The sequence below is a fragment of the Symphalangus syndactylus genome, chromosome 24 (genome assembly GCF_028878055.3).
Source record: "Symphalangus syndactylus isolate Jambi chromosome 24, NHGRI_mSymSyn1-v2.1_pri, whole genome shotgun sequence".
Lineage (NCBI taxonomy): Eukaryota > Metazoa > Chordata > Mammalia > Primates > Hylobatidae > Symphalangus > Symphalangus syndactylus.
The window spans coordinates 41,455,113-41,473,803 of record NC_072446.2 but is presented as its reverse complement, the minus strand read 5'-3'; the positions used below and the strand labels follow the sequence as shown (position 1 = coordinate 41,473,803).

At 37.5% G+C, this 18,691-nt stretch overlaps 1 protein-coding gene across 3 annotated transcripts in view; it reads left to right on the top strand.

Annotated features, from left to right (window-relative positions):
- Nucleotides 1–18,691, top strand: part of DEFB115 (defensin beta 115) — a 218,068-nt gene that overhangs the window by 19,230 nt on the left and 180,147 nt on the right. The gene's annotated exons all lie outside the window — the stretch shown is intronic.

Below are 18,691 nucleotides of genomic sequence, written 5' to 3'. Positions count from 1 at the left end.
TTGGCATAGCTTTAACTTTTGAGTTTACAATGATTCCCACATCCTTTTAAAGTAGCAATTAAAAAAACCTTTTTTAACTTATCCGGTATATGTGCAGGATGTGCTGGTTTGTTACATAGGTAAATGTGTGTCATGGGGGTTGGTTGTAGAGATTATTTCATACCCAGCTATTAAGCCTAGGGTCCATTGGTTATTTTTCCTGATCCTCTCCCTCCTCCCACCTTCCACTCTCCAGTAAGCTCCAATGTGTGTTGTTCCCTTCTGTGTGTCCATGTGTTCTCATCATTTAGCTCCCACCTGTAAGTGAGAACATGCAGTATTTGGTTTTCTGTTTCTGCCTTAGTTTGCTAAGGATAATGGCCTCCAACTCCATTCATGTCCCTGCAAAGGACACAATCTCATTCTTTTTTATGGCTGCATAGTATTCCGTGGTATATATGTACCACATTTTCTTTATCCATTCTTTATCCAAATGGCCAAATGATGGGCATTTGGGTTGATTCTATGTCTTTGTTATTGCGAATAGTGCTGCAATGAACATATGCATGCATGTGTCTTTATATTCCTTTGGGCATATACCCAGTAATAGGATTGCTAGGTCAAATGGTATTTCTGACTTTAGGTTTTTGCGGGATTGCCACACTATCTTCCACAATGGTTGAAATAATTAAAAGCAGCAATTTTTATAGTATACTGCTCAGATTCCTTGGTCATAGCTGATTGATCCAGGTGTAACAGTAGAACTATGCCTACCAATCAGATGCTTTCCCCTGCTAATTTGGGACATTTCCTAAGAAACTCAGATATTGAAGCTCATTGGCTCTGAATATTATTAATTGTTCAAGTTTCAAGAGTTTCCCTGGTTCCTTGCCTTCCTGAAATTCATGTCTTCTTAGGATTTCATTAGCTACTATAGTATCCAATGACTTCTCGGTTTTGTTTAAATTAAACTGCTATTTTTTAAAACAATAAAAGCAAATCTTCTTATGAACTTTCACTTTATGAAATGTATATTTTACTTCTATGAACAAAAATAATCAAGCTTAGGCATATTTAGTTACTACTTGTCAATATCAAGAGATGGAATTAACAGCCCTTTGGAATCAGTTAATCCTGAATATCACACATTAATTCGTTTCTGGTGTTTTAAGATGCATTGACATAACATTATTCACCTCATTGTGTCTTGCTAGTCCCAAAGCAATAAGAATATGGAAAGTACTGGTACAAAGAGAAGCACAGTTATTATGGAACAAAAAGTTGAGTTAATAAGAATTGGAAAGTTATGAAAAATTAAGTATGTTACATGTATATATGGAATGAATCTATCAACAGTGTAGCATAATTTTGTAAAAAGACAAATTATTCACATGTGCAAGGTGTTGCATTTATGTGTATCAGTTGGGAAATGAAAAACACTAGCTATTTTCAACAGAAATATTTTTAATACTCAGAATTATGTGCTTATAAACTCTCTACAGAAGCTGACTGTGGGCTTGGTCTCCCAGAATGACTTCCAGAACTTCCCAGCAAACTGGCCCAGCAGAGAATCTGCTAGTTCTTTCATAATCAGGAAAGTAGGGTAACAGGATCCCATGATTAGATATGTTGGACTTCAAGAACACACCATGGTAGCTATAATATAAGAGCAAGGATATTTTTCTGCTGCCTCTACAACTGTCTGTTGAAACCCATAGAGCTAGGGATCAGACATTGGAATGTACCAGAAAAACTCAACTGAGTTTAAATATTTAATTTCCCTAGCAATTTAGAACTGTCAAATTTTCAATTTCTTCTTGGGTCACATCAAGTAATGTTTATTTCTTCTAAATTTCATTTTTGGCATAAAGTCACTCACAATATGTCCTTTGATCTCTTTACTATCTATATAGTTTGTAGTGATGGCTACATGTTTTATTCTTCATATGGATAATGTGTTTTCAGTTTTTTCTTTGTTATTCCTATAGTGAATTAATTAATTGGTCTTTTCAAAATCAACTTTTGGTTTTGTTGATTCTATGTTTGATTTTTATTTAATTATATTTTATTTTAAATATTATGAAAATTAAAAAATATTTAATTATTTTCTCCTCTCAGCTTTATCTTCCTTTCTTTGAACTTCTTTGAATAAAATTTCATTCTTTGAATAAAATTTCATTTTATTCTGTTATTATTTTCTAACTTATTATTTGTGTTGTTATCTCATACATTTTCAGCTTTTCTTCAGTATAACCAAGTGGGTAAGACTCTAATTTTCCCTTTATATGCAGCTTTAGCTGGACTTCATAAATTTTTATTTGTAGTGTTTCGTTATCATAATCATTCACTTAAAAATAAACACTTCAATTTCCACTGTGTCATCTTTTCTGATATATGAATTAGTTTGAACCTTGCTATTCACAGTGCGGTGGAAAGACCAGAAGCATCAACACTTCCGGAGAGCTTGTCAGAAATGCAGGATTTCAATTCATCTCAGAATGAGTCAATCAAAATCTGCATTTTAGGAAGACCCTCAGGTGATTTGTATGCACTTTAATATCTGAGAAACATTGGTTGAGAAATGTGTTTCTTATCTGAGCATGTGGGCACATTTTAGTTATGAGGGAACTTCAAAAAGTTTGTGGAAGATGACATTAAAATATAAAAATATAAAGATATAAACTTTATTTCTCAACATAAGCTCCATCGAGTTCAAGACACTTTTGTAAGCAATGGTACCAGCCACTTAGTCTATCCCTGAAGGACTGAGCTTCCTGGGAATTTAACCACATCAGTGTTCTTTTCCATTATTAACTGAAGAAAAATTGGTGTCCTTTAAAGATTTTTTTTTAAGATTAGGAGATGAAAAGAAGTCAAAAGGAGCCATATCAGGATGGCAACGTGGATGCCTAATGACTTTCCATCAAAACGCTTGAAAAATTGCCCTTGTTTGACGAGAGGAATGAGCAGGAGCATTGTCATGTTGGAGAAGGACTCTCTGGTGAAGTTTTCCTGGGTATTTTTCAGCTAAAGCTTTGGCTAACTTTCTCAAAACACTCTCATAATAAGCAGATGTTATTGTTCTTTGGCCCTCCAGAAAGTCAACAAGCAAAATGCCTTGTGCACCCCCCAAAATTGTTGACATGACTTTTGCTCTGAACTGGTCAGCTTTTGCTTGGACTGGATCACTTCCATCTCTTTGCTTTGATTTTGCTTGGTCTTCAGGGTAATACTGGTAAAGCCATATTCCAGCTTTTGTTACAGTGCTTTGAATAAATGCTTCGGGATCTTGATCCCACTTGTTTAAAGTTTCATTGAAAGCTGTGCTCTTGTTTGTAGCTGATTTTGGCACAATGGTTTTGGCACCCATCAAGTGGAAAGTTTGTTCTTCTTTAATTTTTTAGTCAGATTTCCATTAACTGAACCAACTGAGAAGTCTATGATGTTGACAACTGTTTTTGCTGTTAATTATCAGTCCTTTTCAACTGGGGCATGAACAAGATTAATCTTTTCCTCCCAAACTGATGTGGATGGTCTGCTGCTGGTGGCCTCATCTTAAATATTATCTCATCCCTTATTAAAATGAGTTATCCATTTGCAAACTGCTGACTTCCTTGGGGCATCGTCCCATAGACTTTTTGTAAAGCATCAATGATTTCATCATTCTTCTACCCAAGCTTCACTGTACATTTGATGTTTGTTCTTGCTTCAATTTTAGCAGAATTCATGTTGCTCTGATAGGGGCTCTTTTCAGACTGATGTCTTATCTTTTTTAGTGTCTCAAGCTAGATCTTGTTCAAACATTTTATAACCAGTTAGTATTAGTTTATTTTGGTGCAAAACATTTTGAAATTCTTGCATGATTTTTTTCATAATATACATTTTCTTGAACTTTTCGTTATTGATTTCTAAATAATTTCTATATTGGGGAAGGGAATAACATATGGCATAATTTTTGATACTGAGACTGCTTTATTGATCATTTTTTCTACTTTCTTGACATACACATTTATTGCTATAAAATTCCCTCTTTGTACTGCTTTTGCTGTATCCCATAGGTTTTGGAATGTTGTATTTCCATTTTCATTTGTTTCAAGAAATTTTAAAATTTCTGTCTTGATTTCTTCAATGACCCAATGGTCATTCAGGATTATATTTTTTAATTTCCATGTGTTTGTATAGTGTTCAAAGTTCCTCTTGTTATTGACTTCTACTTTTATTCCACTGTGGTCATAAAAGATACTTGATATGATTTTAATTATTTGGATTCTTTTGAGACCTGTTTTGTGGCCTAACAAGTGCTTTATCTTTGAGAATGTTCATATGGTGAGGAAGATAATGTGTATTCCGTGGCTGTTGGATGAAATGTTCTATAAATGTCTGTTAGGTCCATTTGGTTTATAGTGCAGACTAAGTCTGATATTTCTTTGTGGATTTTCTGTCTTGATGATCTGTCCAATGCTGAAAGTGGGGTGTTAGTGTCCCTAACTATTATTGTTTTGGGGTCTACCTCTCTCTTTAGAACTAATAATTTTTGCTTTATATATCTGTGTTCCCTAGTGTTGGGTGCATATATATTTATAATTGTTATATTATCTTGCAAAAATTGACTCCTTTATTATTATACAATGACCTTCGTCTCTTTTTACAGTTTTGTCTTGAAAGCAATTTTTATCTGATATAAGCATAATTACTTCTCTTCTTTTTTGGTTTCTATTTGCATAGAATTTCTTTTTTCATTCCTTTATATTCAGTCTATGAGTTTCTTTATAGGTGAAGTGAGTTTCTTATAGGCAGCAGGTAGTTGGGTCTTGCTGTTTTATCCATTCAACCACTCTATGTCTTTTGATTGGAGACTTTAGTCCATTTACATTCAATGTTCTTATTAATAGGTAAGGACTTACAACTGCCATTTAAAAATTTATCTTCTGGTTGCTTCATCGGTCCTCTTTTTCCTTCCTTCCTTCCTTCCCTCCCTTTCCTCCCTCCCTCCTCTCTCCCTCCTTTTCTCCTCTCTCCCTCCTTTTCTCCTCTCTCCCTCCTTTTCTCCTCTCTCCTTCCCTCCATCCCTCACTCCTTCCCTCCCTCCCTCACTCCTTCCCTCCCTCCCTCACTCCTTCCCTCCCTCCCTCACTCCTTCCCTCCTTCCCTCCCTCCCTCACTCCTTCCCTCCTTCCCTCCCTCCCTCACTCCTTCCCTCCCTTCCCCGCTCCCTGCCTCCCTCCCTCCCTTCCTTCCTTCCATCTTTCTTTGTGTAAAGTTCACTTTGTGTGGTAGTATGTTTTAATTTCTTGCGTATTTGTTACAGGTCTTTGTTTTGCAGTTACCATGAAGCTTGCAAATAACATCTTATAACCACTTATTTTAAACTGATGACAACTTAATTCTGATTAAAAAGAAAACAGACTAACAAGCAAAGAGATAACTAAACCACTCTACACTTTACCTTCATCCTCTCTGCTTTTTGATTTTTATTGTCTCTATATCTTTTTATACTATCTCTTAAAAAGTTGTCATTATTATTTTTGATTAGTTTGTCTTTTAGTCTTTCTACTAAAGATATGAGCGGTTCATATGCCACAATTACAGTGTTAGAGTATTTGTATTTGTCTGTGTACTTACTATCACCAGTGAGTTTATACCTTCAGATGATTTCTTGTTGTTCGTTAATGTCCTTTTATTTCAGGTTGGAGAACTCCCATGGGCATTTCTTGTAAGACAGATCTGGTATTGATGAAATTCCTCAGCTTTTGTTTGTCTGGGAGACTATTTTTCCTTCATGTTTAGAGGATAATTTTGCTGGAGATAATATTCTAGGTTGAAGGTTGGTTTTCCTTCAGCAGTTTTCATGTTTTCCCACTCCCTCCTGGCCTGTAAAGTTGCTGTTGAAAAGTCTGCTGCTAGATGTATTGGAGTTCCTTTATATGTTATTTGCCTCTTTTCTCTTGGTGCTTTTAGGATCTTTTCTTTATCTTTGATCTTTGAAAGCTTGATTATTATAAGCCTTGAGGTAGTCTTATTTGGGTTGAATCTGCTTGGTGTTTTTTGACCTTCTTGTACCTGGATGTTTATATCTTTCTTGAGGTTTGGAAGGTTGTTTGTTATTATTTCTCTGATCTTTCTACCCTGATCTCTCAAAATGTTCCATGTGCTGAGGAAAAGATCTCTCTATTTACCGTGTTCTCTCCCTCTACATCCTCTTTAAGACCAATAACTCTTGGATTTACCCTTTTGAGGCTATTCTCTATATTTTGTAGGCATACTTTATTCTTTTTTAGTTCTTTTTTTGGCTTCGTGTATTTTCGGATAGCCTGTCTTCTGTTCTCACCAGTTCCTTCTACTGCTTGATCAATTCTGTGGTTGAAAGACTCTTATGCATTTTTCACTTTGATAATCAAACTTTTCAGCGCCAGAATTTCTGCTTGATTTTTTAGAAATTACTTCAATTTCTTTGTGAAACTTCTCTGATGTAATTCTGAATTCTTTCTCTGTGTTGTCTTGAAGTTTGTTGAGCTTCATCAAGACAGCTATTTTGAATTATTTATCTAAAAAGTCACATGTCTCCATCATTCTCAGATTGGTCACTGATGCCTTATTTAGTTCATTTGATGAGGTCATATTTCCCTGGATGTTCTTAACTCTTGAAGATGGTTGTTGATGTCTGGGCATTGAAGATTTAGATACATATTGTAGCCTTCACAATCTGGGCTTGTTTGCACCCATCCTTCTTGGGAAGGCTTTTCAGGTATTTGAAGGAGATTGAGTGTTGTGATTTGAGCCTGTGGTTATTGAAGCTGTATCAGCACTAGAGGGTGCCCTAAGCTCAGAAACACTGCAACTCTTGCTGAGTCCTAGAGGAACCACCTTAGTGCGCTGGGGTTAAAATTTGGCCAAATTCCCTGGGTTACCAGGCAGAGTTTATTCTTCTCTTCCCTTATTTACCCCCAATCAAAAGAAGTCTCTCTCTCTCTCTCTCTCTCGGTGCCGGGCTGCTTGGAGTTGGGGGAAGGGCAAGTCCAGTGGCCACCACAGCTGGCACCGTGCTGGGTTACTTTTGATACTTTACTGTGGCTGAGCTGGTACCCAAGTTGCAAGGCAAAGCCCTCTGTACTCTTCCCTCTTCTTCCCCCAAGTGGAAGGAATCTATCCCTAAGCTGCATTGCCTAGAGTTGGGGGAGAGGTGACATAGGCAATCCTTAGCCACCACAGCTGGTTTTGCACTGGTTGTGAGCATCCCAAGTTCACTGCTGCTGAGAAAGGTCCACACTGTTGTTTACCTGCCCCTTCCAGCTCTAACTCTATTGCTTTGGGGTAGAGATATTAGACATTGTTTCCAGGATTAGATGTCTGGGATATCAGTTGGAAACTGATTATGTACAGTATAATGTATACAGTGTTCAAATAATTTCAGAGACAAGCAGCAATGTTTTTAATTATAGGCATCTATTTCTCTTTAATTATTGTAGCAGATGTCCTTGCAAGTTTGCTCTTTCATCCCAGCATTTTTGAATGAATAGCATTCCTGCAAAAAGGAAGGAGAGAAAATTCGGTGTAGATTAGTGTCTTAAGATGAAGACAGAAGTCACTGAAGTATGAAAGGGAGAGAAGGGAAAAGCTGCTGTCCATGAATTTCTAGTCTTTTGGAATATTGATGGAAGCCCTGGGGAAAATCAAAGAGATTCTACACACTTGCCTCCATTCCATATCCAAGACTAGAACCCCAAATTATTCAGCCCCTCTTGTCCCAACATCAACCTCCCTATATATAGGGAGTTGATTAAAGAGCATTTCTTGATTAAGAAGTGATTTGGACTCCAGATTCTCCCTGTCATTCCCATGACTGGCAAGAGGTGATCAGCCTTCTAAATAAGTGAAAAAAAAAAAATACAGCCAAACACAGTGGCTCATGCCTGTAATCCCAGCACTTTGGGAGGCCAAGATGGGTGGATCACCTGAGGTCAGGAGTTCGAGACCAGCCTGGCCAACATGATGAAACCCGTCTCTACTAAAAATACAAAAAAATTAGCTGGGCATGGTGGTGGGCGCCTGTAATCCCAGCTACTTGGGAGGCTGAAGCAGGAGAATTACTTGAACCCAGGAGGTGGAGGTTGCAGTGAACCGAGATCGTGCCATTGCACTTCAGCCTGGGCAACAAGAGTGAAACTCTATCTCAAAAAAAATAAATAAATAAAAACAGGCAACAGGATTTTTGGATTTTTGCATTTCAAGAGTTCAGCATTTTGTTTTACTTTATGCAGTTTTGTCTTCTATCTCTCGCAGTCTTTGATCATACTGGTGTTTCTTTTTTCTCTTAAGGATAATTTCCTTTGATTTTTTAGGATGTGTTTTCCTTTTGCATCTCCCTCTCTTGTAGGCATTCTTCAAATTTTAGTCTCCTCAGAATGTTATTTTATAGTGATTACCTGTTATTGCTCAACATTATTAATCTTTCAGTTCATTCAGCAGATATCTATTGAACATCAGATACTATGATCAATACTATGTGTCAACTGCTGTCTGTGTACTGAGGATATTGCAGTAAATAAAACATATAAAAATTCTTGACTTAATGGAGTTACTTTGTATCTTCCCTCTATAAGAATGAGCCGTGTATCCCTATTGATAAACACAGTTTCCTCAGCTTCAGTCTTGTAATTCAGCAACCTGCTGGCTTTCTGTATCAAAACGTCTTACTTCTGCCTCAAAATATTTAAAACAGAGTAAATTTAAAACAGAGTATATATATACATATACATATATACATATACATATATACATATACATATATACATATACATATACACATATACATATATACATATACATATATAAATATACATATATACACACATACATATATACATATACATATACATGTATACGTATATATATATACATATATACATGTATACGTATATATATACATATATACGTGTATGTATATATACATACACGTATATATGTATACATACACATGTATATGTATATATATACGTACACATATATGTATATATATGTACACATATATATGTATATATATACATATACGTATATATGTATATATGTACATATTTAAGAGGCACTATGTTGCTCAGGTTGGAGTGCGGTGGCTATTCACAGGTGTGAACATAGTGCAGTACAGCCTTGAACTCTTGGGCTTAAGTGATCCTTCTGACTCTGCCTCCCAAGTAGCTGGGACTACAGCTGTGCAACATGGCACCTAGCACTGGATAACCTTTTATGATATTTATAATATGCTGCTTCACGACAACTAAGGTAGCTAGGAAACCTGGCATAATGGTCTCTGTGTTACAGATAAGGAAAGTGAACAAAAGAATATAAATAGCTTTTTCAGGGCTGGGTGATTTCCCAGAATAAAACCCAGCTCACTCTTACCCCATATCACTCCATATCAAATGTTCTGAATATCATGGTTCTTGTCCTCTGCAATGAGCTGTACTTCTGCTCTTTCCTTTCTATTCTCATGACTATACCCCAAACTCAACCTATGCTTTTAAACTTCATAGTTGTCCACGTGAGCTTTATTCAAAGGCTGAAGACAGCATGAACTCAGTCTTTGAAAATCCAGTGCCCTGGAACAAAGGGAATGTGGATGTGTGTGGCCCTTCCCCACATGCAACAGATAGGGAGCCCTTTTGAAATTCACAGGACGTTTCTTCAAAACAAGTTAAAGACCTTCCTTTTTTTAAAAGCAAGGGAAAATTCAATGAAGTAGGACCTTTGTTGTAACAAAAAGTAGAGATGGAAATAAAAATATAATAACATAGAGTTGGCTGATCTTTCATGATGGCTATATCAAGGTGGTAAAGGCAGGTTGAGACACCAGGACAGTTGCTGACATTAGAGGAGACGCTGTAGGAATAATACAGGTTTTATCACTTAAGAGGCCTTGTCTGCTCATGGATTCTCCAGGCCTGGTTTCCACTTTAATTTACTTTAACCTTAGAACAAAATCTACTCAAGGGATTCAATAAAATTAATAATTTTTATACTTTGTCAAGTATATTCTCAAGAGTGGCATTTAAAAAAATTATAAGTGCTTGGTGATAAAGAATCCAACTTCTAATTACAGATTTGTGCCCCTGCTTTGATTTGTGGTAAGGCACTAGCTATTTTATCTGCATCAGTTTGCATTTTCAGAGCCAATGTCAATTTTGTGAAAAGGCAAAATATTATTATGAAACTAGTTATTTTAAAAATATTGTTATGAAGACAATTTTGACCTTGCAGACTCCTTCAAAGGGTTTTGGGGATACCTTGGCATATACAAACCATATGGAAAACCACTGGGTGAACACATTTAACTGATAGATATCTTGAGAAAATTTAGAGAGCTCTGACAGGAGTTCCAAATAGAAGCTGAAAATAATGAGCAGAATTACCTTTTAGAGCTACCACTCTGGCTTAAATATAGAGGCTGCATCTGAGGGTGCATAGGAGTGGCAGTGGAACTGGGGAGAATGGAAGGGCTTTGAGTACAGAATACTCAGAACGATTGTGTGTAAAGCATGAGGGAGGGATCACAGAGGCGCTGTTCAACCTGCCTTTAATACTCTCTTTTCCATTTCCTCTCAGGCTAGCTCCTACTCACCTCTCATGTCTCTGCTTAATTGCAACTTTTAAGGGGAGTCTCTTTAATACCCTGGACTACTGTTGATCACTTAATTTTAACCTCCTATTTGTTTTATTCCTTCACTGAGTATTTATTGAGCATCTATTATGTGCCAGAAACTGTCTTAGGGGCTGGTAATAATCTATACCACAGAAAGTACCTGCCATCATGGAGCTTAACATTCAAGTGGGTTAAAATAATGAGTAAAGGCAGATATTGTTCTTGCCCTCATGGAGTTTTCAACTGAGTGCGGCACACAGGGAACGAAGTGGCTGCTGCTGAGGGCTTTGTGAAAACTGGAGATCATGAATTCAGGTGCCACTAATCTGCACAGCTGTGCACTTTTTTCCAGCACTGCTCATCAGCCTGAATTTGTTTGTGGAGAAGACAAACAGTTAAAAGGATCTGGGGTTGAACTTTTCACAGGTGGGTGCAGAAATTCTTTAAAAAATTTTAAAAATGGTATTGGGATTTGAGGATGCTGGCAAGGGAGTACTTGGAGTGATGAATCATGGGGTTGAGGCTGATAAAGAAAAGTGAAGGAGGCTTTGGGAGGCCGAGGCGGGTGGATCACAAGGTCAGGAGATCAAGACCATCCTGGCTAACATGGTGAAACCTCATCTCTACTAAAAATACAAAAAAATTAGCCAGACGTGGTGGCAGGCACCTGTAGTCCCAGCTACTTGGGAGGCTGAGGCAGGAGAATGGTGTGAACCCAGGAGGTGGAGCTTGCAGTGAGCCGAGATCGCGCCACTGCACTCCAGCCTGGGTGACAGAGCAAGACTCCGTCTCAAAAAAAAAAAAAAAAGGAAAGAAAAGAAAAGTGAAGGAGGAAGCATCTGGCAGATACATGTTCTATAATAACAAAATAAGGGAGCTGAAAAGGTGCGTGGGTGTGATCAGAGAAGGTGATAGGAGTTCAGCGTTCATGTGTGGAGTGGGCATTGGTGATGACATGGTCAGCTCTATGGCCAGAAATCAGGAGTAGAATAACAGGTAAGTTATTGACATTAAGAAGGACAAATAACTGAACATTTGTAGAATTGGATAGCTTTTCCATATGGATGCTAAAGTCACCAATAATAAAGGCAATAATCAGAATAGATACATTCTAAACAAAGTGTCAAAGTCCTCAATAAATGGGGGGCTGCTTTTTAAAATATAACAGTAAAGATGGTTGAAGAGGCATTGAAAACAGCCAACTTGAGTCTTGACTAGTTGGGGATTTTACACTACAGAAGCAATGTTTTCAAAATAACATTGGGAAGGGAGGAAGATGCCATACCCCCTTTTGGCCTTGAGTCATGCAGAGTGGGAAAATGAACAGCATCACCTTGAGAGTACAAGTTGATTGTGAATCTATGAGGGAGAAACAGGATTAATTGAACACAGGGAGAAATGAAAAGTTAGATGAGGAGATTCTGGTTGTACAGGATTTAGTTACCTTTCAATGGGGTTTTAATTAGGGACAGTGGGAAAGTTTGGGAGGGAGGAAAGCAGTGGGAAATTGGTTTCTGTTGGCTGTAAGATTTCCATATATATTTGTTTTAGCACTTCCCAAGAGAATAAAGATTAGTTGTGATAACTCCCTGTTACAGCTAATTTGAGTAGTTTTCCTTCCTGGCATTTAGAAAGACTCAGGCTCATCAAGGCCATGAGAAGTTACCTCCTTTTTCTCTACCTACAGTTCCACCAAAACTCTTTATTTCTGCAGGTTGATAGACAAAATAAATTGATTGTCTCCTCTGTCTTCTACAATGGACCAATGTTAGAGATTCCCTACCAGCCTTTCTCAATTGGGTTTCTGCAAGAAAATTAAATCCTAACAACCAAACACATCCATTGTGTTTGGATTAACTTATCTTCTAAGCACCTAGAATGGTATTCGTATGTATCATCTTTGGAAGAATTGGGAAAATAGTCACCTAAGTCATTTTCTATGTTCTGTGGTTCAAATGAGGAACACCAGTTGAGAAAGGCCCCTACAACACTGCCTCATCTAAGGAAGGCCAAGTCTGTAGATGGTAAACTACAAGGTGGGATTGAGGGTGAGATTTAACATTCATAGATGGTCATATTTGCTCCCACCTATCACTACCTAGCCTCAGCTTTATTTCTTTAAAGAAGAAGGAAGCCACATCTTGATCTTTAGAGGTTTTATACACCAATGGAAACAATTGTGGGGAGGGAAGGAAAGGAATACAATTTTGGTGTCAGGCAGAATGGATTCAATTTAGCTTACACTGCTGGTGCATTAATGATACCCTGGAAAAGTCACTTCATATCTTCTGGGCCTGAGTTTCCTAATTTCAAATTTGCTGGCAGTGACATCATGCCCAAAGTATTGTGCATCTTAAGTGTGATAATGTAAGTGGAAGTACTCAGCATATGATGGGTGCCAACAGATTATTAGCTCACTTTCATTTGATGCCTCCTTGCCTCACTCCTTTGTTCCATCCCTTCCTCCTGTCCCTATTGTTAGAGTCTTAGTAGGATTATTGTTCCCTGAAACAAAGCAAAGATTGAAGGAATTGTCTTGGCAAAGGTAGGTTACAGGACGAGATGATAAAAGGCCCTCAGGAGGAGGGTTTAGCAGCAATGTCACTTCCTCATTTGGGTTATATGACTCTAGGCTGATTTCTGTGATTGAGGTAGCCTGGAGTGGAAAGTACAACAAATTATTCAGGGGCCTCTAATTGCAACTGTGGCTGAACAGACCGATTGCACACTCCTTGTACCTGTGACTTATCTCTTCTAGTTCTATTAGAGGGTCCTTGCCCCAGGCATAGCATGTTCTGCAACCACTCTTGTCCACATTTCTGCCATGGTCCAGAGAGTAAAGCCTTAGGAGAGACTTCTTATCTCATCAGCTAAGATTGTGCAGCGTGCCTTATGCCTGTTACTGAGAATATGCATAGGTAATTGTGGGGTGGGACAAAGAATATGCTCCTCCAGGTCCCTAGAGGAGAAAATATGTGTAAGTGTCAGAAACAAAATAGATTAATTTATAAAGCTATGTACTAGCAGCATAAACAGTGAAATATAAGTGACAGTTCTATTTGGGGACAAAGAACAATGAAGTTTTTGCATTGCTACAGCAAATATAGTATAATACAATACATATTAGCGCTTTAATTGTGTAATTCAAAATTGGTCAAAGCCCTGATTACCTAGCTGCATGATTACTTGTTCATATAGATACTTGAATTACTTTGATATAAAATGTCTATTTTTGGCCAGGTGCTGTGGCTCACCTCTGTAATTCTAGCATTTCGGGAGGCCAAGGTGGGAGGATCACTTGAGGCCAAGAGTTTGAGACCAGTCTGAGGAACACAGCAAGACTCTGCCTCTAGAAAAAACTAGCCAGGCATACTGCCACACACCTGTAGTCCCAGCTACTCAAGAGACTGAGGCAGGAGGACCACTTGAGCTCAGGAGGTCGGGGCTGCAGTTAGCTATGATTGTACCATTGCACTCCAGCCTGGGCAACAGAGTCAGACCCTGTGTCTTAAAAAAATGATTAAAATGAAAGGTCTTTTGTTGTTGAATGCTTGGATATATGCAACAGAAATTGCTGTGTTTTCTTTTTTGATGATTGCTATTTGTGTAACAAAATGGTTTTTACTCTCATACAGATAGTCCCCTATTTATGATGGTTGACATGATTTTTTGACTCTACGATGGTGTGAAAGCCATATGCATTCACTAGAAACCATACTTCAAATACCCATACAACCATTCCGTCTTTCACTTTCAATATAGTATTCAATAAATTACAGGAAATATTCAACCTTTTATTATAAAATAGTCTTTTTATTAGATGATTTTGCCCAACTATGTGCTCAAATAAATATTCTGAGCACATTTAAGGCAGGCTTGGCTAAGCTATGATGTTAGGTAGGTTCGTTGTATTAAATGAAGTTTTGACATATGGTATTTTCAATTTACGGTGAGTTTATTGGGACACAACTCCCTCATAAGTTGAGGAGTATCTCTTTATCTTTTGGTGCCTATGTCATTCTGTAACAGACATTTGACCTTTATCTGCTCAGCACCTTTTAACGTCCTCCCATATGTTTGTAGAATTCTACATCTCTGTCGGAGAAGACCAACTTTCCTCTTAAATGCATGCTCCCCTTCCATAATATATAATGGTCACTGGGAAGTGGTTGCCAGTGTCTTATTCCCCTTGCATCTGTGTGGTCATGTGATTTGTTCTTGGCAATGGAATGTGAAGTGATGGGTGTCACTTCTGGTATTAGGCTTTTAAGACTGAGAAATGATTTCTTCATGTCTTCATACATTTGTACCAAAAGTCTGGAACTCATTGATTTGTTTATGAGAGAAATATAAGGCAAATGTATGAAGCCCTTAAATGATGGGGTTAACAGGGCTCCTTATAGAGGGAGATGTAGATCCAGGGAGAGAGGCTTACTGATATATGTGATGGTGGCCTCTACAAGTGAGATTCTGGCAATGTCTCTCTGCAATGTGACTAGTGTAAGCCTGGTTCCTGTGTTGCCACATATCATAATTCTCCTTGTTAGGATAGATCAGCAGAGGGTCTTGTATTTGGTAATGGACTGTCACGCTGCCCTTTATAGGAACATAATGCTTTACAATACTCTAACATCACATGGAGTAGCACGTGAATGTCCTGCCAGTGAGCACCCTCTAGAGGAGTTACAGGATATTTTGCAGGCCTATTCATCACCATTTCTTGTAGGATGAGTCCCAGTCTTCTATTTACTGTTGATCTTTTCCTAAGTGTTATGGACAGCGTGTTTGACCTTCACGTTCTTACTGCATATTTCTAAGTTAGTTTGGTTTTTATATAAAAGCATATAGTATTTTGCCATTTAAAACCAAAATGAAGTATATATAAAACTATAAAAAATAATCATTCTGGTTGTTGGGGTACAAGATTGGTGAGCCATCATGCCCGGCCCCTAAATATTTCATTTTTGATGCTATTATGGAAAGGGTAGTTTTTGTCAAAACTTCTTTTTCTAATTTTTGCTAAAATATGCACATATATATTTTTGTATACAGACTTTTATTCAAAACGTTGCTAAATTCATTTACTAGATGTAATAGCTTTTTCATGGATTCTTTAGGGTTTCCTACGTACATGATTATGTTATCTGCAAAAAAGGAAAGTTTTATTAATTGAGCTCATGAAGACAGAAAGTAGAATGATGATGATCAGAGTCTGGGAAGGGTAATGGGGGGTCTGGGAGAAGGGGATGGTCAATGGGTACGAAAATACAGTAAGATAGAATGAATAAAATCTAGTATTCAATAGCACAACAGGGTGACTACAGTCAAGATTAATTTATTCTACATTTAAAAATAACTAAAAGAGTATAATTAGAATGTTGATAGCACAAAGAAAAGATAAATGCTTGAGGTGATGGATACCCCATTTACCCTAATATGATTATTAGGGTAATTGTATGCCTGTATGCCTGTATCAAAATAACTTTGTACCCCATAATATATCTACATCTACTATGTATATATATACATCGACTATGTATATATATACATCTACTATGTATATATATACATCTACTATGTATATATATACATCTACTATGTATATATATACATCTACTATGTACCTTTACAAATTAAAAACTAAAAATAGAATCTGCTATATCTTCCTTTTCTAAATGCATGCATTTTCTTCCTATTTCTAGCCTTTTTGGACTAGCTAAGACCTTCAGTATGATGTTAAGTGAAAGTGGTTGTGGTCAACTTACTATTTGTTCCTGATTAAAGTAGAAAGGCATGAGCCTTCTAAATTAAAGGTGATGTTATCTGCAGTTATTTTCTTGTAGCTAGTGTATTCAGCTTGAAGTTGCCATCTCTCCTAGTTTGATGAGTTTTTTTTAAAGGGTTTTGAATTTTGTCAAATGCTTTTCTTGCATTTATTGAAATAATCATATGTTTTTCTCCTTTATTCCATCAATATGGTGAATTATGTTGATTCATTTTTTTTTTTTTTTTTTTTTTTTTTTTTTTTTTTTTTTTTTTGAGACAGAGTGTCGCTCTGTCGCCCGGGCTGGAGTGCAGTGGCACAATCTCGGCTCACTGCAAGCTCCGCCTCCCGGGTTCACGCCATTCTCCTGCCTCAGCCTCCGAGTAGCTGGGACTACAGGCGCCCGCCACCGCGCCCGGCTAATTTTTTGTATTTTTTAGTAGAGACGGGGTTTCACTGTGGTCTCGATCTCCTGACCTCGTGATCCGCCCGCCTCGGCCTCCCAAAGTGCTGGGATTACAAGCGTGAGCCACCGCGCCCGGCCTGTTGATTCATTTTTTGATGTTACATCAACTTTGCATTCTGGGGATAAACATCCTGTTCTATGATCCTTTCTATTGTTCATTGAATTCAATTTGCTAATATTTTATTATAGATTTCTGAATTTATGTTCATGAGGATATTGGCTCATAGTTCTCTTTTCTTGTGATATCTTTGCATATTTTTGGAACCAAGGTAATATTGGCCTCGAAGAATGATTTGAGAAGTGTTCCCTCCTCTATTTTCTGAAAGAGTTAGTGTAGAATTGCCATTATTATTTCTTGGTATACTTCACCAGTGAAGCCATCAAGGCATGAAAGTTTCTTTGTGAGAAGACTAAACTATGGATTCAATTTCTCCAATTGATACAGCATTGTTTAAACTTTATGTTTCCTCTTGGGTCAGTTTTGGTAATTTGTATCTTTTAAGAAACTTATCCATTTCATATAGGTTGTCAAAAATTTTGGCATAAAGTATAGAATCATCTCTCACAAAACTTTTAATGTAATGATGTCCTCTTTTTATATCTGATATTGAAAATTTGGTAATTATCTCTTTTTTCTTGATCAACTGGCTAGAGTTTTATCAATTTTATTCATTAATTTAAATAATAAACTTTGGACTTAACAGCCATATAAATATGATATGGAAAGAGAAATGAACTTGAAGACAGACCAATAGAAATTTTCCAAGGTCATTTCTATTAAGAAGAGAGAGAAAAAGTTTTTTTTTTTTTTTTTTTAATTAATGAAGCTCATGTCACCATGGGGTGGTGGTACACACTTAGGTGGGAGAGAAGGCGGGCAAAGATAAATGACTGCTGCTCCAGAGAACAGCCACACAGGATGGAATCATAGTAGGCCATGTTTATCTTTAGGGTCCAAAATAGAATGACATTTAAACCAACTAGCTCTGGGCATGGTGCCCATCATAGACCCTTATATGATTTTCTGTTCAAGTTATGCCAGAAGCAGAGTCAATCTGAATCATCCAAGACTCTTTGAGCTTAATTTTTGTTAAAAAAATAATTTTAATCTTTTCAATCCTTAGTTCTTTTTTTTTTTGAGACGGAGTCTCGCTCTGTCGCCCAGGCTGGAGTGCAGTGGCGCAATCTCGGCTCACTGCAAGCTCCGCCTCCCGGGTTCACGCCATTCTCCTGCCTCAGCCTCTCCGAGTAGCTGGGACTACAGGCGCCCGCCACCACGCCCAGCTAATTTTTTGTATTTTTAGTAGAGACGGGGTTTCACTGTGGTCTCGATCTCCTGACCTCGTGATCCGCCCGCCTCGGCCTCCCAAAGTGCTGGGATTACAAGCGTGAGCCACCGCGCCCGGCCAATCCTTAGTTCTTATTGGAGACCTGTTTTGACCACCTCGAAGGCCAATGTGCTGAAACCAGATTCACTAATTATGAATTAACCATTTATTTCTCATTATTAACATATGGCCTTTCTGTTTTATCTTATGTAATACTGACTTCTAACAATTTTCATTAATGAAGACTGGACGTATCGAGCATACATAGGCGGCCCTGAACACACACATACACACCTGGAGAAAATTCTCATTTTAGCATGCTATGGCATTCTGGATTGAGGCCATAGGGTCTGCTTCTTCTATTTTAGATCTACCTATCGTGGCATTATTTACTTATCAAAAAATAATAAAAACAAAAAAATAAAACGAGGTTTATTATGATTTTAGAAAATAACCTGAAACACACCTGTAGCATGAAGACAAAACCATTACACTGTTCATGTCAAATACCGTAATCTTTT